The 27,236-nt window shown below is 36.6% G+C and overlaps 1 protein-coding gene and 1 non-coding gene across 5 annotated transcripts in view; both read left to right on the top strand.

The window, feature by feature from the left end:
* The window catches only part of ENOX1 (ecto-NOX disulfide-thiol exchanger 1), a 730,917-nt gene that overhangs the window by 418,234 nt on the left and 285,447 nt on the right, over positions 1-27,236 (top strand). The gene's annotated exons all lie outside the window — the stretch shown is intronic.
* LOC128567031 (U6 spliceosomal RNA) lies at positions 26,971-27,077 on the top strand. The gene has a single exon (XR_008374706.1). It is a non-coding gene; the product is annotated as a U6 spliceosomal RNA (small nuclear RNA).

Below are 27,236 nucleotides of genomic sequence, written 5' to 3'. Positions count from 1 at the left end.
CTCTCTTTCTGTGGTTGGTCTCCAAGGCCCCTCTCTATTTATTACTGTGGCATCTGGCAGGCTTGTTTTTCTGGGCCCCACATGCTCCATGCCGTGTGTTAGCATTTTCCTGGAATGAAAGTCAAGGAAATACTATTTCTAAAAATATGCTTTATGGGTTTTTTAAAAATATAACATTTCCTTTCTACTAGCTCATTCACCGAGGGATCTTAATAAGTGGTATCCACATGTAGAAAAAAAGTCACAGTGAATCTGATTTTATCCCTGCAACAAAATTTAAAATTTTTAACAAAGTATGCAAACATTATCCTCTCCTTTTTCTAAATTTTATTTTTGTAAGTTTATAGCCATAGGCACTGAGTGCGTACTAAAATTAGTAGGTAAAACATTTACTCTATGCTTAGTTATACCAGGAATTTTCTTTACATACATTAGCAACCATAGTCCTTTAATAATCTTGTATAGTAGACATTATTTATATTTTAAGTGAGGAAACTTAGGCTTAGTTTATTTACTTAAGAAACATGGCTAGTGACGTAGGAAGATAGGCTTACTTTCTCCTTTTTTTATTTTGATTTTTTATTTTTGTTATGAAGGGCTCTTTTTTAAAAGAATTTTTCCCAGCATTTTACTTTGAAAATGTTTAACCATGCAGAAAAGTTGAAATAAATGTAAAGTGAACACTCATATACCCACCACTGTGCATCACTCCATCCCTCCATCCATGAATCCATCTTATTTTTGGACACATTTCAAAGTAAGCTGTATCCATCACTGTATTTCCCCCTAAATAACATCAGCGTGTCCATTATTACTAGAATTCAAATTTTGTTTATGATTACATATGATAAAACATAAAACTTTTATGAATGAATTACCGTGTATTCTGATAAGTGTATACACCTGTTCCACCAAAATCTGTGATACCCCAGAATGTTCCCTCAGGCCCCTACCCAATAAATTCCCGGCCAACTCAGAGTAAATCAGTTCTCATTCTAGAATTTTGTTGAAATGGAAACACATTTTCTTTTGTGTCAGGCTCCTTTCACATAGCATAATGTTCTTGAGACTAATCTGTCCTTGAGTTTATTGGTAGTTTTTGTCACTTTATTGCTGAGTGATGTTCCATTTTACCAGTTTGTCTAAACTCTAATGTTCTGACTAGTATGAGTGAGCTTCTGTGAACATTCTTGTGAAAGTGTTTTTGTGGGTGTAAGTATTCATTTCTATTAGGACAACATTTGAAGTATAATTGTGGTCATAGGCAGGTGTAGGTTTAGTTCTACACCTAAAGGTTTGAAAATTTTTCCAAAGTAGTTGTTTACATTCCCACAAATAATATATGAGTTTGAGCAATTGTTCCACATCTTGAACCATATTTGGTGCTGTTAGACTTCTTAATTATAGCCAATTTGGTAGATTTGTGGTGATTTTTCATTATGCTCGAACATGCATTTTCCTTGATGACCAATAGGTTGAAACCATTTTCATATGCTTCCAGTCATTCATTAATTTCCTTTGTAATATGTCTATTAAAATCATTTTTCCATTCATATGTTAAGTTGTTTGTATTTTTATTATTGAGATATAGAATATATAATGTATAAGAATGACTGTAGACCAGTATTTTCTCAGATATGCTTTGTAAGTATTCCTGTTCAGTCTGTGCCTTGCCCATTCATTCTTTTAATAATGTCTTTTGAGGAGCAGAAGTTTTAAATTTTGAGGTCTAATTTATTACTGCTTGTTTTTCTTTTCATAGTTATTTTTTTCCATATCCTGTTTAAAAAAAAAAAAACTTTATCCATAAGAGAAAAAAAATTCTATAATTTCTTTGAAAAGTTTAATACTTTTAGCTTTTGTGTTTAGATTTATGATCTACATTGAATTTTTATTTATTGTCTGAGGTCAGGATAGGTTTTTTTTTTAATATTATCTAAATGGACATTTAATTCTTCCAGCACTATTTGAAGACTTTTCTTTCACCATTGAAATGCCTTCATGTTGTACTCAAAAATCAAATACATATAAATGTATGTCTATTTTTGAGCTCTCTGTTCTATTCCATTGATTTTGTGGCTCTTTATGATACTACATTGATTTCTGTAGCTTTATAGTATATAGCATATGCCCTACATTTTCATTCTTTCTTTACAATATTGGTTTGAATATTCTAGTTCCTATAAAATTTTAGATTGGTTTTAGGATTAGCTTGCTGGTTTCCAAAAAATCAGCTGGGTGGGATTGTGATTTCGAATATATTGATTCTAGGGGTCAATTTGAGAAGAACTGTCATCTCATCAATATTGCGCCTTCTAATCCATGAACATATACTCTCTCTTTGTTTACATGTGTCTTCTTTAATATCTTTCAGTAATATTAGGTAGCTTTTAGTATAAAGATCTTAATGCCTATTGTTAGACTTATTACTAGGAATTTTATATTATATATCGAATTTAAATTTTCTTTATTTTTACATATACATGTGTTTATTAGGTTTCCACTTTTTGCCTTCACAAAATTAAAAAGGCTTAAAATTTAACAACAATAACAATGTTTAAGATAAGGCCTAGAAACACTCGTAAAGAACGAACGAAGATAAATACATTCAGAAAAGAAATCAGATGTTTGCTGCAATGAAATATTAAGCAATAATAATAATAGTAATTCAAAGAAAGTAACATTCACATTGTCAAATAAGAGCATGTCTATTATAGAATGCTTTTACTCTGAGGTTTAAGTATGGAGTCATCAATTAACTTCTTTGTTTTTTTTTCCCCAAAGTCTCAAAAAATAAAACAATGGTTTCCTACTAGTATGTGAAACTACAATATAAGTATTATCCTAATACCAAAGATGTAATAAAAGAAACTAGACCAATATTCTTTTATGAATATAGATAGAAAATTCCTTAATAAACTACAAGAAAATTGAATATAGAAACATATAAAAAGATTATATTATATGCCATGACCAACTGAAGTTTATTCCAGGAATGCAAAGTTGCTTCAATATTTGAAAACTAATCAATATAATACTCGATATTAATAGAATAAAGACAAAAAACATACAATCATTGCAGTAGACATAGAAAAAGCATTTAACAAAATCTCTGTCATGGTAAATACACCAAACAAACTAGGAATATAAGGAAACTTTCTCAGTCCGATAATAGCCATCCATGAAAAACCCACAACTAACATTATAATTATTAATGAAAGACTGAAACGTTTCCACCTAAGATTAGGAACAAGACAAGAATTCCGTGTTAGTCACTTCTAGTCAGTAATGTATTAGATGATTTAGCCAAGATAATTAGGCAAGAAAAAGATATAAAATGTATCTTATTTGGAAAGGAATAAATAGAACAAACTTTATTTTGCAGATGATATAGTCTTATATAGAGAAAATTCTAAGGAATTCACACACACAAGAAAACTGTGCATTAGTACTACTGAATTCAGTGAAGTTGCAGGATAAAAAATCGATATACAAAAACCAGTTTTATTTTTACAATGAGCAACCTACAAATGAACTTAACAAAAGTAGTATAAGACATGTACACTGAAAATTGTAGGGCTTTGTTGATAAAAACTAAAGATGATCTAAATAGGGCAGTGCCTGTGGCTCAGTGAGTAGGGCACCAGCCCCATATACCAAGGGTGGCAGGTTTAAACTTGGCCCTGGCCAAACTGCAACAAAAAATAGCCAAGTGTTATAGCAGGCTCCTGTAGTCCCAGCTGCTCAGGAGGCTGAGGCAAAAGAATCACCTCAGCCCAAGAGCTGGAGGTTGCTGTGAGCTGTGACATCACAGCACTCGACTGAGACAAAGTGAGACTATGTCTGTTAAAAAGAAAAAAGGATGACCTAACTAAATGGAGAAACACCTTGTTTTCATACAAGGCTTAATGTAAAATATCAGTATTCGCCAAATTTATCTACAGATTCAATGATATTTCTATGAAACTGTACTGGCCTTTTTAATAGAAATTTGTAAGAAGATCTTAAACTTCATATGAAAATGTAAGAGACCCATAATAGCCAAAACAATCTTGAAAAAGAACAATCTTAAAGAACTTGCTGTAGTAATCAACACTCTGTGGTACTGGCATAAGAACAGATAGATAAAGGGAATAGAATAGGGAGTCCATATATAAACCCATGTGTGTGTGGTCAGTTGACCTTCAACAGGGGTTCATAAACCAATGTATCTTTTCAACAAATGATGCTGGAATAACTGATTTCCACATGAAAAAGAATGATTTTGGAGCAATCTGGATGGATTTAGAGAACATTCTCCTGGGTGAAATATCACAAAAATGGAAAAACCAGTACCACATGTATTCAGAACTAATTTTAAATTAGTAGATTAACAACTACATGCTCAGATGAGAGAAAAATCTCAATTAAATTCAAGTAGGGAGGAAAGAGGAAGGGGTTGAGTAAGTTCCTTGAACAGGGATAGGGCACACTTACTGGGTGAAGGATACAACTACAACGTACTTTAACCTTACAAAAGCAAACTGTGTAACCTAATTGTAGGTATTTTCATATTAATCTGGAATTTTAAAAAATTACTTTGAATACTTACATCGTACCAAATATAGTAATTAACTCAAAACTGATCCAAGATCTAAACATAAATGTTAAAACTATGAAATTCTTATAAGGAAACATAGGTATAAAATTTTATAACCTTGGGTTAGGCAATGGTTTCTTAGGTAAAACACTAAAAGCTTGAACATCAAAAGAAAAAAATAATAAATTTGGCCTTACTAAATTTAAAAATTTTGTGCTTTGAAGAACACTATCGAGAAAGTCAAAAGAAAACCACAGAATTTGAGAAAATATTTGCAAATTATATGTCTGGTAATGGTTTTGGGTTTTCTTAAATTCTATTTTAAGTTAACGTGTAACAAGATACATATTTCAATTATCTAGAAAATATAAAGATTCTTCCAATTTTTTATTTATAAAAAAGATAACCTATTTTTAAAATGGGAAAAGGAGCTGAACATTTTTCCAAAGAAGATATGCAAATGGCCACAAGTACATGAAAAGATACGTATCATTTTTAGTCCTTAGGAAAATATAAGTCAGAACTACAGGAAGTCATCCCTTCACACCCATTGAATTACTACGTTACTCTCTAATTATTATATTGTCTGTCTTTTTAAAACAGTAAATATAGTAACATAGCTTGTGGCTCAGTGAGTAAGGTGCCGGCCCCGTATGCCGAGGGTGGCGGGTTCAAACCCAGCCCCAGCCAAACTGCAACAAAAAAATAGCCAGGCGTTGTGGCGGGCACCTGTAGTCCCAGCTACTCGGGAGGCTGAGGCAAGAGAATCGCGTAAGCCCAAGAGTTAGAGGTTGCTGTGAGCCGGGTGACGCCACGGCACTCTACCTGAGGGCGGTACAGTGAGACTCCGTCTCTACTCTATATATTAGAGAAATGCAAATCAAAACAACCCTGAGATATCATCTAACCCCAGTGAGAATGGCCCACATCACAAAATCTCAAAACTGCAGATGCTGGCGTGGATGTGGAGAGAAGGGAACACTTTTACACTGCTGGTGGGACTGCAAACTAGTACAACCTTTCTGGAAGGAAGTATGGAGAAACCTCAAAGCACTCAACCTAGACCTCCCATTCGATCCTGCAATCCCATTACTGGGCATCTACCCAGAAGGAAAAAAATCCTTTTATCATAAGGACACTTGTACTAGACTGTTTATGGCAGCTCAATTTACCATTGCCAAAATGTGGAAACACCAACCCAGGAATGCCCACCAACCCAGGAATGGATTAACAAGCTGTGGTATATGTATACCATGGAATACTATTCAGCTATTAAAAAAAATGGAGACTTTACATCCTTCGTATTAACCTGGATGGAAGTGGAAGACATTATTCTTAGTAAAGCATCACAAAAATGGAGAAGCATGAATCCTATGTACTCAATCTTGATATGAGGACAATTAATGACAAGTTTATGGGGGGGGGAAGCAGAAAGAGGGATGGAGGGAGGAGGGTGGGGCCTTAGTGTGTGTCACACTTTATGGGGGCAAGACATGATTGCAAGAGGGACTTTACCTAACAATTGCAATCAGTGTAACTGGCTTATTGTACCCTCAATGAATCCCCAACAATAAAAAAAAAAAAAATATATATATATATATATAGTAACATAGTATAGTAACATAACGTACAGTAATTGCTGTCTAAAAGAGGCAGAGAATAGCATGTGTGTTGGTGAGGGTGTAGAAAATTTAGAACCCTCATACATTTTTGGTGGGAATACAAAATGCTATAGCCACTTCCATGAAACATTTTCTCAAAAAGATAAAGTATACCTTTTAACCTTGCAGTTCCACTCCTAGGTATAGATCTAAAGGAAGTGGAAAAAATGCACTCTCACAAAAATTGTACATAAGGGTTCATAGCAAAAACATTCCCAAGAAACAAAAGTATAGACTACTCAAATATTCATCAGCTCCCACTTATCAGGTACAACATGTCAGTAAATGGCATACTTGTTGGGTGAAGGTCACAACTACAACTTGGACTTTACCTTACAAAGGCAAACAATGTAATCATACGTACCCTCATGTTAGCCTGAAATAGAATTAAAAAAAAAAAAACCCAAACAATAAAAACCCAAATATTCATCAGTTGATGAATGTATACACCAAACATGATACTATGTATATCTATGCAGTGGAATATTATTCAGCTCAAAATAGGAATGAAATACTTTTACATGTTACAACATGGATAAACCTGGAAAATTATGCTAAGTCAGTGATTTTTAACCAGTGTGCCATGAGAGAATTTTAGATATGCCATGAAAATTTTTGAAGAGCATTAATGAAATTATTTTCAAAAGAAGTTCAAAGCACAGTAAGTATATATTTTTTAAAAATATATTTTTTGGATTAACATAACTCACACGTGCCACAGAAGTTTAACTATAGGTTCAAGTGTGCCCTAACATTTAAAAAAAAAAAAAAAAAGTTGAAAAACCCTGTGCTAAGTGAAAGCCAGGCACACTTATTGTACGATTCCACTTATATAAAATGTCCAGAGTAGGCAACTTTGTAGAGATAGAAAGTAGATTAGTGCTTGTCAGACACTGTGGGTAGGGAGTCTTGCACATTGCAAACATGTGCAGGGTCCTTTTTAGGTGATGAAACGTTCTGGAATCAGATAAGAGAAATGGTTACATAGCCTTGTGATTATACTAGAAAGCATTGAAGTGTATGCTTTAAAAGGATGAGATATACATTGTGTAAATTATATCTCAATAAAAAAAAGTTGTATCCTTTAATTTTCGTAAATTTACTTACTAGTTCTGTTGGTTGTCTGGTAGATTTTATGAGACTTTTTCAATATAAAAAATGACATTGAGACAGTTTTATCTTTGCATTCCATTTGTCTTTATTGTAATGGCTCAAACTTCCTGTAAATGTTGAGTAGAAGTGATCAGAGTGCCATTGCTCCTAATTTTGTGAGGAATTTTTTATTATATTAAAATTGCTTATGATTTTTAGCTGTAGGATTTTCATAGATACTTTTATTGTATTGGGTAAAGTTCTTTATATCCAATTGAGGAGTGTTTTTATCATAAATGGATTTTTAATTTTTACATAATTTTTTTTCTTTTTTTATTATTATTAAATCATAGCTGTGTACATTAATGCAATCATGGGGCACCATACACTGGTTTTATACACTGTTTGACATGTTTTCATCACACTGGTTAACATAGCTTTTCTGGCATTTTCTTAGTTATTGTGTTAATCCATTTTTTTTTAATATCCATTAGATCATTATATGATTATTCCCTGTTACTCTTAGAATGTTCCACTGGATCATATATCTGGTATCAATGGAATAGACGGTATAAATAGAGAATCCCACAGTAGATTATAAGAGTGGGACTAGAGCTATATGTGAGAAGTATCACTTGTACCCCACTCCTTTTGGTAGAACTAGACGTAGTGTTATACCTAAATACAGGGATGATGAGAATTGTAGTCTTACCATATGCCCAGGAAAAACCTGAACTGGTTTGTTAAAAACCGAGCAATTTGAGTGGTGATAATGGATAAAAATAGGTATATTATACTTCTGTAGTATTTTATGCAACCTAATTAAAAACTCCTTTTCATTTTCTATGTTTTGATTCACCATGTATCTTTCAACATAAATGTTATATGGGCTATTGTCCCTGCACTTTTATTTCTTATTTTTCACACGGTCCTGGCCTTCTTGTCCATTCCCAAGGTTTTCAATCTTCCCTTTTGAGGTTAAGATCTCAAAATTTGCTTCTCTAGCTTAGAGAACCCTCTTGAAGTTCAGAACCATATTTTAGGAGATATTTGAACCATATTCACACAGATATTCCATTTAACGCACCCTAGATTGTACTCAATTATTGTCTTCCCAAGCCCTTTCTTGTGTATTTGCTGACTCAGATAAAAGCACCACTCTTATTCCATGATTTAATACATATTCATCTTTGACTTTCTCTCTCTTTCTCTCTTTCCACATCAAATCACTTATTTTCTATGTATTCATCTTCTAAAATATCTCTTAAGTCTATTCTTCTTTCCATATTTCTCACTTATCTGGGGTTTTTTATATTCTGGGTGGTGTATCACAGTATCCTTCCTAACGTTCTTACCTCCAATGTCAAGCCTCCTTAGATTCATTTGTCACTCAGCCCCAGGGTTATGTTTCTAAAAATATACATATGATTATGTCATTTTTCTCTAGTTAGTCAATGACTACCTCTTACATCATTGTTTCCAAGCCTTTTTTTCTGTTGTTATTTTAAAGTAACAAAAAATCTATCTTCAGTGGACATTTGGTGGTAAAACTTGATAGAAAGCAAGCAGGTGGGATGGGGCAGGAGAGGAGGGATGAATTCACCCTTACTGGGTACAGTGCACACTATCTGGGTGAGGGGCACACTTATCACTTTGACTCAAACTCTACAAAAACAATTTGTATAACCAAAACATTTGTACTCCACTAATATTCTGAAATTAAAAAAAAAATTAATTTCAACTCAAAAAAAAAAAAAACAAAGAAGACTCAAATACTAAAGTTGAACAAATAAATAAGTGGGCAGTAGGTGGTGAGAGCCAGGCTTTTCCTTGTTAGAACAATTTCACGTAAGCAAGGTGGAAAGCCTAGAATGAGCTCTATGATACTAAATTGGAGTCGGACATGTCAGTACGGACTCAGCGCAAAAACAAAAACAAGTATAGATATGTATATCTCCCTGGGTTGGAATATGTATTTATATTTCTGAGCTCTTTCTGCTGAGCGGGCCTGGTAGCAGTCATAGATGCAATAGTAGCATTGAGCACACCCACAAGCACCCAGATCTTAGTGTAGAAATATTATCCTTCAAAAATAGACAGTAGGGGGGCACCGTGAGTCTGGGGAGATAGGACTCCAGGCATCTCTGGCTGGTGGGAACTGCCTGTCATCACTCCTATGAGGATACAGGGAGTCAGCGAGAGACTTCTGGACCCCAAGAGGAGGACTAAAACAGTGGAAAACCGGCAAGTGGTCGCGTGTGTTCAATCCGTCTAAACCCGCCCACAACTGTAAGTTCAGTAGCAGCGAGACTGCAAACCAGAAAGGCCTTACCTGTGAACTGCTTTGATGTCCTTGGACTTGGCACTGAGTTGAACTGCCTTGGGGAAGGCCTGAGCGGGAGTGCGGAGAACTTTGGCTGTTGTCTAGGGCCCCAGTCTGAGCCGCTGAGCCAGACGGAGCTAATAGTGTTTGGCGGTGGGTCACAGGGAGACACTGTAAGTGATCTGCCCCGGCAAGCTCCGCCCTCAGGGTCACAGAGCTAGAAATGGGTGGGAGCTGGTAACCAGCAACCAAGTAGCCTAAGGGTGGGGTCTGAGCCGCCTTGCAGCCCTAACCCTCAGGGGCAGAGTAAGACCGGTTTTGGCACACTGGGTAAGTGGATAGCCACTTCAGCAGCGATTCCGGCAAGAAAGCTGAGAAAGCTTCTGCTCAGCAAGTTTACAAGTTCAAAGTGCCTTTTAAGTAGGCTGAAGAGAGATTTAGGGTGTCTACCTGCTGGGGTTTGAGAAATCAGCAGCCTCCAGTCGTATCAGAACTGTGACTAACATCTCATACCCCAGAAGACCAGGTGTTGCCCAGACAATATTCAATAACATATACAAACTGCTTTGTTTTTGGTTGTGTATTTTTTTCTTCTTTTTTTTTTTGTTTGGTTGTTTTTTTTGTTCGTTTATTTTGACGTTGCTGATGTTCTTTTGTTTTTTTAATTTCAATCTTTTCCACACAGATCCCTTTTTCTTTCTCAATTTTCCTAGTTTAATTATAATTTCCCATTGCTGCCTTTTTTAATAACTTCAACTTCATTTTTGCTAGTGTTTCTACCGCTATCATTTGGTTTTTCACCCAATTGTATCCCCGTAAAGTTTTCGGTTTGCTTCTTTTGGTTTGATTTATAGCATTTTTGTCTTTCCTCTCTACTTGGTGGAGGTGGGGTACTGTGTCTGATCAGGTTAGCAAAGAGCTGCTGACCTCAAGGGAACCACGCAACTGGGCACCCCCAGAAGGTGGGGTTTTTTAAGGTTTGTCAAAGTACCCTACTGTACACCTATATTGCCCTGTCTCCCTCTTTCTGTGCCTCTCTTCTTTTTGTCAATATTCCTTATACCCACCCCCTCTCCTTTCTCTATCTTTCTTTTTTTCTTATCACTCGGTCCTCCTTTCTTTCATCCCCTTTTTTTGCTCTTCAACCTTCTCTCCCTTCTGGTCCTGTAACCCTTAGTCCACAGGCACAAGAACTTAAAGAGCAAGAGGAAGTGAAAGGAAAATTAGGGCAAGGAAACAGATAAAAGAAATCACTCATGAGGAAGAATCAGCAGAAAACTCCAGGCAACATGAAGAACCAGTCTAGAACAACCCCACCAAGGGACCATGAGGTAGCTACTGCAGATGATTCCACCAGTATAGAAATGTTAGGAATGACAGAAAGGGAATTTAGAATACACATGTTGAAAACAATGAAAGAAATGATGGAAACAATGAAGGAAATTGCTAATAAAGTGGAAAATAACCAAAAGGAAATCCAAAAACAGAATCAAATAAGAGATGAACGATATGAAGAATATAAAAAGGATATAGCAGACCTGAAGGAACTGAAACAGTCAATTAGGGAACTTAAAGATGCAATGGAAAGTATCAGCAACAGGTTAGACCATGCACAAGAAAGAATTTCAGAGGTAGAAGACAAAGTTCTTGAGATAACTCAGACAGTAAAAGAGGCAGAAAAGAAGAGAGAGAAAGCAGAACGTTCACTGTCAGAATTATGGGACTTTATGAAGCGTTCCAACATACGAGTTATAGGAATTCCAGAAGGGGAATAAGAATGCCCCGGAGGTATGGAAGCCATGCTAGAGAATATTATAAAAGAAAATTTCCCAAACATCACCAAAGATTCTGACACACTGCTTTCAGAGGGCTATTGGACCCCAGGTCGCCTCAACTCTAACCGAGCTTCTCCAAGACACATTGTGATGAACCTGTCCAAAGTCAAGACAAAAGAAAAGATTCTGCAAGCTGCCAGGAGTAAGCGCCAGTTGACCTACAGGGGCAAATCCATCAGAGTGACCACAGACTTCTCTAATGAAACTTTCCAAGCAAGAAGACAATGGTCATCTACCTTTAATCTACTTAAACAGAACAATTTGCAGCCCAGAATTCTGTACCCTGCTAAGCTAAGCTTCAAAATTGACGGAGAAATCAAATCATTTACGGATATACAAACATTGAGGAAATTCTCCACAACAAGACCAGCTCTACAGGAAATACTTCAACCTGTTCTGCACACTGACAACCACAATATATCAGCAGCAAAGTAAGAACTCAGAAATCAAAGGACAGAACCTAACCTCCACACTGATGCAAAAGATAAAACTAAGCAATGGACTCTCACCAATTAAGACGAATAGAATACTACCACACTTATCAATTATCTCAATAAATGTTAATGGCTTGAATTCCCCACTGAAGAGACATGGATTGGCTGACTGGATTAAAAAACACAAGCCATCCATTTGCTGTCTGCAAGAAACACACCTGGCTTCAAAAGACAAATTAAAGCTCCGAGTCAAGGGTTGGAAGACAATTTTTCAGGCAAATGGAATTCAGAAGAAAAGAGGAGTTGCAATCTTATTTTCAGATACATGTGGATTTAAAGCAACTAAAGTCAAAAAAGACAAAGATGGTCACTTTATATTGGTCAAGGGAAAAATACAACAAGAAGACATTTCAATTCTAAATATTTATGCACCCAATTTAAATGCTCCCAGATTCTTGAAGCAGACCTTACTCAGTCTGAGCAATATGATATCTGATAATACCATCATAACAGGGGACTTTAACACACCTCTTGCAGAGCTGGACAGATCCTCTAAACAGAAATTAAACAAAGATGTAAGAGATTTAAATGAGACCCTAGAACAACTATGCTTGATAGACGCATATAGAACACTCCACCCCAAAGAAAAAGAATATACATTCTTCTCATCACCCCAAGGAACATTCTCCAAAATTGATCATATCCTGGGACACAAAACAAATATCAACAGAATCAAAAGAATTGAAATTTTACCTTGTATCTTTTCAGACCATTAGGCACTAAAGGTGGAACTCAACTCTAACAAAAATGCTCAAACCCACCCAAAGGCATGGAAATTAAACAATCTTCTGTGGAATAACAGATGGGTGAAGGAAGAAATAAAACAGGAAATCATTAATTTCCTTGAGCATAACAACAATGAAGACACAAGCTACCAAAACCTGTGGGATACTGCAAAAGCAGTTTTGTGAGGAAAATTCATTGCTTTAGATGCTTACATTCGAAAAACAGAAAGAGAGCACATCAACAATCTCACAAGAGATCTTATGGAATTGGAAAAAGAAGAACAATCTAAGCCTAAACTCAGTAGAAGAAAAGAAATATCCAAAATCAAATCAGAGATCAATGAAATTGAAAACAAAAGAATCCTTCAGAAAATTAATGAAACAAGGAGTTGGTTTTTTTAAAAAATAAATAAAATAGATAAACCTTTGGCCAGACTAACTAGAAATAGAAAAGTAAAATCTCTAATAACCTCAATCAGAAATGATAAAGGGGAAATAACTGATCCCAAAGAGATACAAGAGATCATCTCTGAATACTACCAGAAACTCTATGCCCAGAAATTTGACAATGTGAAGGAAATGGATCAATATTTGGAATCACACCCTCTCCCTAGACTCAGCCAGGAAGAAATAGAGCTCCTGAACAGACCAATTTCAAGCACTGAGATCAAAGAAACAATAAAAAAGCTTCCAACTAAAAAATGCCCTGGTCCAGATGGCTTCCCTCCAGAATTCTATCAAACCTTCAAGGAAGAGCTTATTCCTGTACTGCAGAAATTATTCCAAAAAATTGAGGAAGAAGGAATCTTCCCCAACACATTCTATGAAGCAAACATCACCCTGATACCAAAACCAGGAAAAGACCCAAACAAAAAGGAGAATTTCAGACCAACCTCACTCATGAATATAGATGGAAAAGTTCTCAACAAAATCCTAGCCAATAGATTACAGCTTATCATCAAAAAAGTCATTCATCATGATCAAGTAGGCTTCATCCCAGGGATGCAAGTCTGGTTTAACATATGCAAGTCCATAAACGTTATCCACCATATTAACAGAGACAAAAATAAAGATCACATGATCCTCTCAATAGATGCAGAGAAAGCATTTGATAAAATCCAGCATCCTTTTCTAATTAGAACACTGAAGAGTATAGGCATAGGTGGCACATTTCTAAAACTGATTGAAGCTATCTATGACAAACCCACAGCCAATATTTTACTGAATGGAGTAAAACTGAAAGCTTTTCCTCTTAGAACTGGAACCAGACAAGGTTGTCCTCTGTCACCTTTACTATTCAACATAGTGCTGGAAGTTCTAGCCAATACAATTAGGCAAGACAAGGAAATAAAGGGAATCCAAATGGGAGCAGAGAAGGTCAAACTCTCCCTCTTTGCTGATGACATGATCTTATACTTACAGAACCCCAAAGACTCAACCACAAGACTCCTAGAAGTCATCAAAAAATACAGTAATGTTTCAGGATATAAAATCAATGTCCACAAGTCAGTAGCCTTTGTATACACCAATAACAGTCAAGATGAGAAGCTAATTAAGGACACAACTCCCTTCACCATAGTTTCAAAGAAAATGAAATACCTAGGAATATACCTAACGAAGGAGGTGAAGGACCTCTGTAAAGAAAACTATGAACTCCTCAGAAAGGAAATAGCAGAGGATATTAACAAATGGAAGAACATACCATGCTCATGGATGGGAAGAATCAACATTGTTAAAATGTCTATACTTCCCAAAGCAACCTACCTATTCAATGCCATTCCTATCAAAATACCTACATCGTACTTTCAAGATTTGGAAAAAATGATTCTGCATTTTGTATGGAACTGGAAAAAACCCCGTATAGCTAAGGCAGTTCTTAGTAACAAAAATAAAGCAGGGGGCATCAGCATACCAGATTTTAGTCTGTACTACAAAGCCATAGTGCTCAAGACAGCATGGTACTGGCGCAAAAACAGAGACCTAGACACTTGGAATCGAATTGAACACCAAGAAATGAAACTAACATCTTACAACCACCTAATCTTTGATAAACCGAACAAGAACTTACCTTGGGGGAAAGACTCCCTATTCAATAAATGGTGTTGGGAGAACTGGATGTCTACATGTAAAAGACTGAAACTGGACCCACACCATTCCCCACTCACAAAAATTGATTCAAGATGGATAAAGGACTTAAATTTAAGGCATGAAACAATAAAAATCCTCAAAGAAAGCATAGGAAAAACACTGGAAGATATTGGCCTGGGGGAAGACTTCATGAAGAAGACTGCCATGGCAACTGCAACAACAAAAATAAACAAATGGGACTTCATTAAACTGAAAAGCTTCTGTACAGCTAAGGACACAATAATCAAAGCAAAGAGACAACCTACACAATGGGAAAGGATATTTGCATATTTTCAATCAGAGAAAAGCTTGATAACCAGGATCTATAGAGAACTCAAATTAATCCACATGAAAAAAGCCAACAATCCGTTATATCAATGGGCAAGAGACATGAATAGAGCTTTCTCTAAAGACGACAGACGAATGGCTAACAAACACATGAAAAAATGTTCATCATCTCTATATATTAGAGAAATGCAAATCAAAACAACCCTGAGATATCATCTAACCCCAGTGAGAATGGCCCACATCACAGAATCTCAAAACTTCAGATGCTGGCGTGGATGTGGAGAGAAGGGAACACTTTTACACTGCTGGTGGGACTGCAAACTAGTACAACCTTTCTGGAAGGAAGTATGGAGAAACCTCAAAGCACTCAAGCTAGACCTCCCATTTGATCCTGCAATCCCATTACTGGGCATCTACCCAGAAGGAAAAAAAAATCCTTTTATCATAAGGACACTTGTACTAGACTGTTTATTGCAGCTCAATTTACCATTGCCAAAATGTGGAAACAGCCTAAATGCCCACCAACCCAGGAATGGATTAACAAGCTGTGGTATATGTATACCATGGAATACTATTCAGCCATTAAAAAAAATGGAGACTTTACATCCTTCGTATTAACCTGGATGGAAGTGGAAGACATTATTCTTAGTGAAGCATCACAAGAATGGAGAAGCATGAATCCTATGTACTCAATCTTGATATGAGGACAATTAATGACAATTAAGGTTATGGGGGGGGGAGCAGAAAGAGGGATGGAGTGAGGAGGGTGGGGCCTTAGTGTGTGTCACACTTTATGGGGGCAAGACATGATTGCAAGAGGGACTTTACCTAACAATTGCAATCAGTGTAACTGGCTTATTGTACCCTCAATGAATCCCCAACAATAAAAAAAAAAAAAATGGACAGTAGGGATCCTTGGGAAGTGGCAGGTTGAATGGCCGGGGTAGCAAATGTACATTATCCGGGAGCATCTGGTATCCCCAAAAAAAGATTAAGTGCTCGAGAAACAAGAGGATGCAGGCAAGTCAGAGGGATCCAGGAACCATCTTGAAAGGGTTCCCAAGGACCAAAGCTGGGATAATCTGAGTATCAAAGTACATAACATGGTTTTTAATTACACCTAGAAGTGTAAAATAGATGTACCTGAGTTCATCCTGACATAAATAAATGATCGAAGGAATAAATACATGGAGTAGAAGGGACAAACCTTCCTCATGCAAGAATTCCAAATAGTAGAGGTATCATCTCCCTCCAGAGACTGAAGCTTACCCTCCCCTTTAAATGTGGGCTGGACATAGTGAAGTGGTCTCTACACAGGAAAAACAGTAACTTCACAGTTGAAAAATCCAGTAAACATAATTTATGGCTTTCACATGAAAACTATAACCCAGTTACAACCTAAGAATAGGGGGAAGGGGGAAAGGGAGAGGGGCAGGAGCGGGGAGGTGGGCAGAGGGAGGGAGATTGGTGGGATTACACCTGTGGTGCATCTTACAAGGGTATATGTGAAACTTAGTAAATGTGGAATGTAAATGTCTTAGCACAATAACTAAGAAAATGCCAGAAAGGCTATGTTAACCAGTGTGATGAAAATGTGTCAAACAGTCTATGAAACCAGGGTATGGTGCCCATGATCACATTAATGTACACAGCTATGATTTAATAAAAAAAAAAAAAAAAGAAAAGAAAAAATCCAATAAACCCTACCTTAACCAAGTGATCAGGGCTGACATCCCTTGATGACAATCATGTTGATGTCACTTGCCTGCCCCTGATGTGACATTAAGGGCAGTTTACCTCTCTTGTGTGATCTTCTTGCCAATAACCCTAGTCAGTCATGAGGAAGACATCAACAACCCCAAAGGGAGGGATATTCTGTAAAATACTTGGCTGATGCTCCTCAGGACTCAACATCAGGAGAAACAAGGAAGGAAACTGACACAGAACTGGAGAGACTAAAAAGGCACGATGACTCATTGTACGGTGATATCCTGCATTGGATCTTGGAACAGAGAAAGGACACTTCTGGGAAAACTAGTAAAAATCCAAATGAAGTCTTGAGTTAGTGAATGGTAGGTAATGCACTGATGTTGGCTTCTTAGTTGTGATAAGGTATGATGGTAATGTGAAATGTTAATATCAGGGAAAATTGGAAGAGGGATATTTAGGAACTTTATTATGTTTGCAATTTTTTTTTTGTGAATCTAAGATTTTTCTAAAGTAAAAATGTTATTTAAACATAATAATATTAGGAGGGACAAATATATCAAAAAAGTATTATCAAAGCTACTGTAGTTGCAGTAGGGTCACAGGCCAGAAACCCGCCTGCCTGTCCTCCCCTCGCTTGGTTCACTCTCTCCCCATTTGCCTGCTTCGCTCCCGAGTCCCTGAATTCTCTGGCACATATTTTGGAAACTTCTCTAGGATTAAGTCCAAACATCTTGTCATGTCTTCTGGGGATCTCTATATTCTTACCCTTGTCTAGCTTTCATTTTTCATCTGCTGACCACTTGCCTCCTGTTATTTATTTTCTTCATATATTTTGAAGACAATTTCTTTTGCTCAAGCTGACCATGACCATGACCTTCTTGTTGATTTTGCACATGCTATTATTTTTTCAGCTTAGAAGACTGTTCATGCTCAAAAACTCTTTGAAAATCTTCTTAGAATACAGCTCAAGAGTGAGCCTTCTGCTGAAATGCTCACATTCTGAAAACATTATTACAATAGCACATAGTCCTTAGCTGCCTGAATCTATGCCTGTAAGAATTTTTAATTCTTGCAATAGTTCATAAGCTCCTTAAGGAAATACCAATCATCTCTGTATGCCAAGTATCAGGCACAGTGCCTGGCACATAGTGGGTGGGTATTCAGTAAGTGTCAAAAAAAAATAGACGAATGGGTGAATGAGTGAATAATAGCAACTTCATTAAAATGAGATTATTTCTTTTTTTTGTGTGTAGGCTTTACATATATTCGAACCTGGTTGTCATAAAGATACAAATCTAACACTTTAATAAGAATGCTTATCCCAGTTTGAAAGCTTAAAAAGGAAAGCATTGGCTTTTCAAGAGTAATTGCTAGTTTTAATTCAGCCCACAGGTATTTACACATACAAGATACTGTGAGTAGTTGGGGTTTTTTCCCTTAAATAACAAAAGTTCTACATGGTGTGTACTATACAGGAAACAAATAATGTAGTGTTTCTCTCTCAGTCTGCCGGAGTTTGAAGGAGTTGTCAGTAAGACTGGCTGCATACATTCATCTTCATTAGCCCTTCCAAAGTGATGCTTTTTGAATCGGATGGCCTAGTTCTTCTAGGGCCTTTAATTTGACAATTACTGTGTCCAGGATCTGTAGAACAGATAGTGATTAGTTTCACATTTTGCTCACTGGGCAGCTTAATGTTCTTGTCACCTTACATTGAGTTTTAAATATGCAAAACACAAAGAGTGTCAAACATGTTTCTCAGACTAGGGGTGGGTCGCATCATGCCTTAGTAATTTGAATTGCTTCTGGATATAGAAATTAAAGCATTTGGTTGATTAATGAAACAATTAAGAGATATGGCAAAAGTGCATCAAAGAAGGAACCATGATTGTCTGTGTGTGCATAATAGCTTAGATGTATCTTCTTATTTTCTTTCATAAAAGCACCACTTGCTAGCATGTGTAAAGAAATAGACAATGATAGGATCTTGCTTACAAAATAGCACTCAACCTTAATAATTTCCTTCTTTGAATATTCAGAGAATGATATCTATCAATTTTTAACATAATAACTCTTCATTACCTTATATTTTAGACAATTTTTCTCTAACAAAATTAATGCTTTGTTTTTATTGCCATATAAATTAGAAAAGTTTCCTTTGGGCTCGGTGCCTGTGGCTCAAGCCGCTAAGGCACCAGCCACATACACCTGAGCTGGCAGGTTCGAATCCAGCCCAGGCCCCCCAAACAACAATGACGTCTGCAACAAAAAAATAGCCCCATGTTGTGGCGGGCACCTATGGTCCCAGCTGCTTGGGAGGCGGAGGCAGGAGAATCGCTTGATCCCAGAAGTTGGAGGTTACTGTGAGCTATGATGTCACGGTACTCTACCCAGGGTGACAGCTTGAGGCTCTGTCTCAAAAAAAAGACAAAAGAAAAAGAAGAAAAGAAAAGTTTCCTTTGGAAAAATCCAAAACCACACTTAACAGTTTTATCTGCTCTTCATTTATTTAGATACCTGGGAGTGAATTTGACTCATTTATGGGGACTTAACCTGGTACCATTATTAGCAGAAAAGATTATTTAACATTTTAAGAAAACATGGGAAATTGCCAGGCACATAACATCCCAAACATAAACTTTATTTGCTATCCTCTTGAAGAATTTGTTTGCATGTAATGTTGTTCACACCAGTGATAACAGAAAATATATTTAATAACTACTCAGAATTAATATGCTATAGTATGCATGACTACCTAATTTAATTTATCTCTGATTAAGCCTATTATGTTTGAGATCACTTTACAGAAGATTTTTTTTTGCCAGCTGTAAGCTTATTTGAATTGTAATATAAGTTAATAATGTGTGAAATAACCAGTGGTGCCTACTTCTAAATGTTAATTTTGTCAACTGACTTCCTGAGTTGCATAGCTAGTTCATTCATTGGCATTTAGTTAATATCTTACATGAAGACCAGATATTGGAATAAATATGAGAAGTAAGCACTCTAGGAATCTAAGACAAGTGGAACAGAGGTTCTTTATTTCCAAAAACCAGAGGAAAGTCCATTTTATTATAAAAGTAATAGAAAATCAATGATTGATAATCAGTCAATAACATGATATATAAGATAGCATGTACCTTTACATGATTTGTGTTCTAAATCTATTTCTTCAAGATTTATCCTCCTCAGATCAGATAAAGTAATAACATCAGGGATTTGGCAGTGACCCCAAGCAGCCTTCCTCAATGTCGGAGCTGACTGAATCTTTTCTTTTCAGTGGGCCCAGTAGGAGAGGGAAGGGGCTGGGCTGTCGCTGCTCAGTGGCTTATTCTCTGCATTATAGACCAAGCGTGTCTGTGTGTTTATGCTGAACCAGCTGCTTTATCAGCCAGTCTAATTCTCTTTCTCAATGTCTTCAGTAGTTAGCACGGAAAAAGTGATTGGGCTAATTATGTTCCCTTACTCAGCATTTGGCCTCACACAAGCTATGTGCATCTTTAGATATAGTTCGTACTGTTCAGAATGTGAACTTCATCGTTTATATATATATATTTAACTTTGGTAATCTGTTTGCTTCTTACCCACCTCTGCACTGCTTTTCTTCCTGTTTGGAATTATTTTTTCTGATCTTCTTATTGAAATTCTACCCAGTCCTAAATACCTTCCTAAAATCATGTCTTCTTTGTGAAGATTTCCTACCATTTCATGCCAGGATCTCCTCCCTGAGCTCCTCTTGGGGTCATTTGCCTTGATCATTTTGTCACCTTTCATATTCTCCACCATAGGCTCCCTGAACGCACAGAGAGATACTGCATTTTGAGTCTTTATGGTCCACAGTGCCTAATACGGTTTTCTTATAAAAAGAAACAACATCTGTAGATGGTGGTAATTGATGGTCAGAACGCAAACTTACATGTATGCAAGGAAAAAACTTACATGTCATGAATCCTAGGTGAATAAATAAATATAGGCAAAGTCAGTTTGTGGGTGCTCATTTGTTTTAAATGTGAAGTAGAAACTTGCATGTAATATTTTAAAAGTAAGAAGTCATAAAGTGGATTTCTTCTTGCTTTGAACAGCTCTTGCTAGACCTATACCTATAATTTGAATCTCAGAATATATATATGCAGTTTGTTAGCCTTGACTTACATAAGAATCCCTGGGGAACTTTCAACAGACTGTAAGCGCTCATGACGGCCTCACTTTCAAGCCAATTAAATCAGGGAGTTAGTATCATTCTTAAAAATCTAACCAGATGATTTTACAGAAACCAGAATTCAGAACCACTGGTGTAAAGGAAACTTAAAGGTCATTAAATTCATTCATGCATCTGGTGTTTGATTGCTTTCCACAGCTGCTTTAGAAGTGAAAGAAGAGTACTTATAATAGGAAGAATAGAATTGAAGCTTTCTGATGCAGGTATCCATGCCTCATTCAATCCTTCTCTCAAGCTACCACTAAGATGACCTACTCTCTTGGTTTATAGGGGGCCCCATTTTTAACACAGAGAGTCCCAGTGCCTTGATAATGGACAAACCAGGACAGTTGGTCACTCTACCAGGTGACCTGACCAAGTGGGTCAGGTTTTGTTGTTGTTGTTGTTGTTTTTTAATTTGTATGTGGTGAAATGTGTGTGTATGTGGGTTTTTTTTTTTTTTTACATTTCAGAATATTACAGGGGCACACACATTTTGGTTACCGAATTTGTTTTTGTACATTTCAAGTCAAAATTATAAGTGTGTACACTGTACCAGTTAGGTATGAATTAACCCAGCCCTTCCCGCTTCTCCCACCTACTTGATTTCCATTAAATTCCACTTCTGCGTGTGCACTTAAATGTTCATCAACTACTTTCTATGTAGTATTGAGTAGTGAAGTGTTTCCATTCTTGTGATACTTCACTCAGTAGGATGGTCTCCAGTTCCATCCAGGTTGTTACAAAAGATACTAGATCACCATTTTTTATGGCTGAGTAGTACTCCTTGGTATGCGTGTACCACACTTTTATTAATACATTCATGTATCAATGGGCATTCAAGTTTCTTTTTGAGAAACAGAAAAAATGTTTGGTTCTTCTTCTTCTTCTTCTTTTTTTTTTTTTGGTAGCTTTTTAATGAAAAAATATGAATAACTAGAACACTTTTGACCTCAGCAGCCTTGAAGGGAAAGAGACATATCAAGAAAAAAAGGGAAAACATTGCAACAGGTTCTCTTAGAATTCCTGCAGTTCAGATGGGGAGAGGGTCCCTATGGCATGTAGTTAGTTAAACAATATCAAAATAGTCATTCACTTTTATCTCTGTTATGTAGATAAATTAAGAATGATTTTGGAATGTAAGAAAGCATTGAATGAAAAATTCCAAATTTGTAAATATGATCAACTAAGCCACAAGCTCCTTAGGGATAATTATTTTTATAAATGAGAAAACCAAAGACTTATTGAAGCTGACATGAGGTGACAAAGCTGAAACTTGGCTTCTTGATCTTTTTCTAGTCAGATTTTTGGCCTTTTTATACCACACGTCTTTTTAGTTCCAGAAACATATAGCACAGTCCCTTCCTTTCAGATAAAAGTAAATGGGGGTAAATTGACAGAACAAGTAAAAGTGTTTAACAAAAATAATTTTAACACTTTGATGTATGATAGCATTAAGAATTATTGATCATGAATGTCCATTTCAGATTTATTCTGATATGGAATATAGTCTTACAACCTCAGAATTAACTTATCTCACAGTTATATTCTGTTTTGGCCACATAGATCACTGAGCAGTCTGATCACTACATAAGTTGTTCCTTTTATTCACTGATTCCCAGAATTGCCAATTGTGTCCCAGTAATTTGACTATCCTCTTAACCAAATCTCATCAACGATGTAGCAATTCAGACAGTGGTTTGGTGGTCATTTGTCTAAAACATTGAAATACCTAGTTTCATTGAAATCATGATACATGTTTCACTCTAAAATTATAAAAGTACTTCTATAAGAAAAGTATCAATAAATAAAAATTACAACATAGTATATTTTCCCTTTCTTCCTTAACATACTTAGCTAAAGTCATAAGACTCGCAGAAAGTTGCTTACCAACTCATCTAATCCTTTCCAAAGTATGCCAACAAAGACTACCTGAAAGAAAACAAAAATAGTGGGAGAGTCTGTAGTCAAATAAGTTTACATAATGCCAGGTAAAACAAAATTGAATGGGTGCCTTGAATATACTAATACGTATAGGGAAGCTTCAAGAATGGGGAGAGAGAAGGCATAAGATGAGAGAAGCATGTTTTTAAATTATCTAACTGCAAACTCCTTTTCATGAAAATCTGGAGGGACTTCATCCATTCTCCTAATTGTGCAGATAAACAAAATGGATTCCAAACAGGTCAAGAAACTGATCTAGCATCAAATACTTTCCTTAATTTTCTGTCTAGGCCTCCCTGATTCACACACTTTTATATTGCTTTCACTAAGTACTTTGAAAATACTTTGCCCACCCTCTATAGTGGCTAACTGAACCGGTTACTTCCAGACGACCAGCTTAGCATGATATGATACCTAAAAACAGAAATAAAAAATTAGTAACTTAGAAAAGATGTTGTTTTAGACCAGTGGTTCTCAACCTGTGGGACGCGACCCCTTTGGGGGTTGAACAACACTTTCACGGGGTCGCCTAACTAGATCCTGCATATCAGATATTTACATTACGATTCATGACAGTAGCAAATTACAGTTATGAAGTAGCAATGAAAATAATTTTATGGTGGGGGGGTCACCACAACATAAGGAAATATATTAAAGGGTCACGGCATTAGGAAGGTGGAGAACCACTGTTTTAAGACAGTTGAAGGTTTCAATATTGTCTTATGTTCTGATTTTAATAGTTATTGGGCACCTATAATATGCCAAGTTCTTTATATGCATCATATGATTTAATCCCCATCATACCCTGCAAAATAGATAATATTGTGTTCACTCTCCCATTGGAGAGCTTGTCAGTTTTCTGTGGTCATACATTTAATAAATGGAAGAGTTGGAATTTAAAACAAGGTCAGTTTATCTGTAAAGTCTGGTATTTGTTTAAGCTCCAGGACATGATGACAGCTACATTGGAAGAGCTGTTGACAGGATAGTTAACTTTTTAAAAAGTTATTGGCCTATAATTGAGTATGACACAGGATAGAGAGAATTACTTAATTTCAGATAGACAAATTTATATGAAATATACTCAGGAATATAAAAATATATTCAACTAAAAGGATTAACAGGAAGCTGACTTAAATTTCTTCTGGGGATGAGGTGAGGAATACACACATATCTACATTAGTACATACATACATACTTGCATTGTTTAGCTAAAAGTAGGTGACTTTCAGAGCAGTAGGAATCAATATATAAATTGAAAAGTAATATGAGCATGTACATGGTAATTGTGAGAATTTCATGTACAGTATTTTTTTGTTTTGCTGGTTATGGTGCTTTTCATATGCATTTTGGGTACATGTTGTTGAGTGACAGAATGGAGTTTGACAGTTAACATTCAAATCGTTCGATTGCCTTCCAAGTCAGTGGTTGTTGTTTGGAGTTATCTTAAAGCTAGATGATTTTCTGTAACTTCTCTTCTTATTTAATAAACTTACATAGCTTTTCTTAGTATAGTTATTTATTTGGGCCCTAATAGAACAGTCTTCTTACTGTTCTTCTTTTAAATCTTTTATGTCTGTTTCTTGTTTCTCTTCCTCCCTTTCTCTCTCTTCCCTCCTCCTATGCCCTTCCTTCTTCTTTTCCTTCCTCCCTCCCTTTCTTCTTTTTATTGAGAAATTGATGTGGCATCTGCCTCAAATTGATTTTGGGTCTGAACTTCTGGAGCCACGATAACAGTGAAATGCTGTCATCTTGCTAAAGATAACATTCACAGAAGGAGGTCAACTTCACTTTGCCTAGTGCTCCCTTAAAAGTAATAAAAAGGTAAAATGATTTCGTGTAAAACTTCCCTAAAAGTTGCTGTGATCTAGTTAGTAGTCGATTAGGATACCACATGAAGGTCTCTGGTTAAACAAACTAGACTAGAATGAAGCACATGATAAGTACATATAACTATAAAAGTAAAATTTATAAGATTAGGAACTCTGGTTTTGTTAGATTGAACACATGCCTTTTATATCTTCCTATTCCAGAAATATCACTGCAATCATAGTAAAGAATAAAAAAAATAATAATAACCTATAAAGCAGAGAAACCAAGAGTGAGAGAGAATAAACCAAGGAGATGTTACTGAATAAGACCTGTCAGCCAGATTGTGAAAGACGGCATATGGAGCAGACGGGGGGGTCCTGAGAGAAGCCTGTAGATTCACCCTACAGGACACAGCAGAGGCTCAGGAGGAGTGCGGCTGGAAAAAGGGGCGTGACAGGGCAGCATATTGTATGGAATGGCTAGGCCCTGCTCCCCTAACTCACCCTGCCACTACTAATTCCTCATCCCTGCTTGAGGCTCGAGGGACAGTCTTGGGCTGTATCAAATCAGAGGCATTTTGGACTCAGGGAGTAGGCCCCGGAGTGAGAATGAAGCTTCACAAAGTGAATAGGTAAAGTCTCCTGGACTATTCCCCAGAACAGTTCCCAGAGGACACTTGAAGCTAGGGATGATCTCCTGAGGCAAGGGCCCGATGAGTCTTACATAGAGAAACGAAAGAGCCAAAGAAATTACGTCACTGGCACTGGGATCCCCACTGAAATGGCTGGCCTCCCCACTCAGGAACCTGTCAGGGATGTCTGCCAGGTAGGAAGTACACCCTGCCTCCACTCAGGGGTTTTCTTGGAAACTAGACTCACTGTCCCTAAATATAAATGAATTTTATATTTCCTTTTTTTGTAAAGATTGCTGTATTTCCCATGCTAGTCTTGAATTCCTGGCATCAAATGATCCGCCTGCCTTAGTCCCCCAAATTGCTGGGATTGTAGGTATGAGCCCCCGTGCCTGGCCATAGAAGGGTCACCACATATTTGGGGATATCCTTCATTATAAAATATAGACTAAAATAGAAATCAAAACAGAGGAAGAAAATAGGATTAAGGAAGTTCAGAGAAGATACAGATATTTCATGAAGCAAAAGAAAAGCTTCTAAAAACCTATAATATTTTAAGAAAATTGAGAGACACTATTATATCCATGAAATATGAGAGTATTCTATAGAAAATGAATAATCAGAAAGTAAGAAAGGGGTCTCTGAAATTAATTAAATTTTGAGTAAAATTTAGAAATTATTCAGAGGTGTAGGAGATAAATTCAAGTAAACTTTGTAGAAAGAAGAATAACAGGCAGTGATGGAAATGAGGGAGTATACAGGTAAGAAATGTAGTGGGTCAAAATCCATGAGGTTCAGCATTTTGCCATATAAGTTCCAGAAAGAGAAAAGAGGAAAAAAATGGTAGAGTGGCAATAAAAAAAAAAAAGGACAAAAATTTTTATATGATTGAATTTTCCTAGAATGTGCCTAGAACAATGGATAAGACAAGATCTCTATTAGGGTTCTTTACTATGAGATGCCAGGATTAAAAAGAAGATCCGAAACCTTCCAGAGAAATGACAGAGGACAGATGGAAAAGATCATGCCAGGCCAAAGGAGTACCAGCAGCCTGAGACTTGTCAACTGCAACACTCTGAGTAGCTGGAAGACAATGAGGAACAGCCTAGAAATTCTCAGGGAAAGTTAGATTTTACTTAGCATTCAATTACAAGCTTACAAAGCAAACATGTGCAAGAATAGAATTAAAACAAGGTCTCAGCAAATCTTACCTCCCATTCACTTTTTCTCAGGAAGCTACTAGAGAATGTTCTCTACAAAAATGAGGATATAAACCAAGAAAGAGGAAACCATGGGATCCAGGAAACGGGGGATCCAACACAGGGGAGAGGAACAGGAATTTCACAAGATGGTGTTAAAACGAAGCCCCAGAACAACAGGTGGGCAGCTGGCCTGGAAAACCACAAGACTAGACAGGCTAGGCGGGTGAGAGGGACTACTCAAGGGAAATAGATGCAGTCAGCTAACCAGGCGGGCTGGAGGTGGGGCTACTCAAGGGAAAATAGATGCCGTCAGCTAAACAGGCAGGCTGGCATGAAACTAGGGTTTTGAGTGCTCTCTTTGGTAGCACATATACTAAAATTGGAACGACACAGAGACGATTAGCATGGCCCCTGAGCAAGGATGACACGCAAATTCGTGAAGCATTCCATATTTTTTTTCAATAAACTTTCCTTGTGTGACAAAAAAAAAAAAGAAAGAAAATATGGTTTTGATAGGGATTTTGTAGCCCTACATAGCAGGAACACATTGGATAACCTCTGAAAATTATAAGTTAATATATATTAATATACACATAGTATTTAAATGTGGGGAAG

This window comes from Nycticebus coucang, chromosome 15 (assembly GCF_027406575.1).
Source record: "Nycticebus coucang isolate mNycCou1 chromosome 15, mNycCou1.pri, whole genome shotgun sequence".
NCBI lineage: Eukaryota > Metazoa > Chordata > Mammalia > Primates > Lorisidae > Nycticebus > Nycticebus coucang.
Note: the sequence above shows the minus strand (reverse complement) of the source record. Positions and strands in the feature narration are given on the sequence as shown.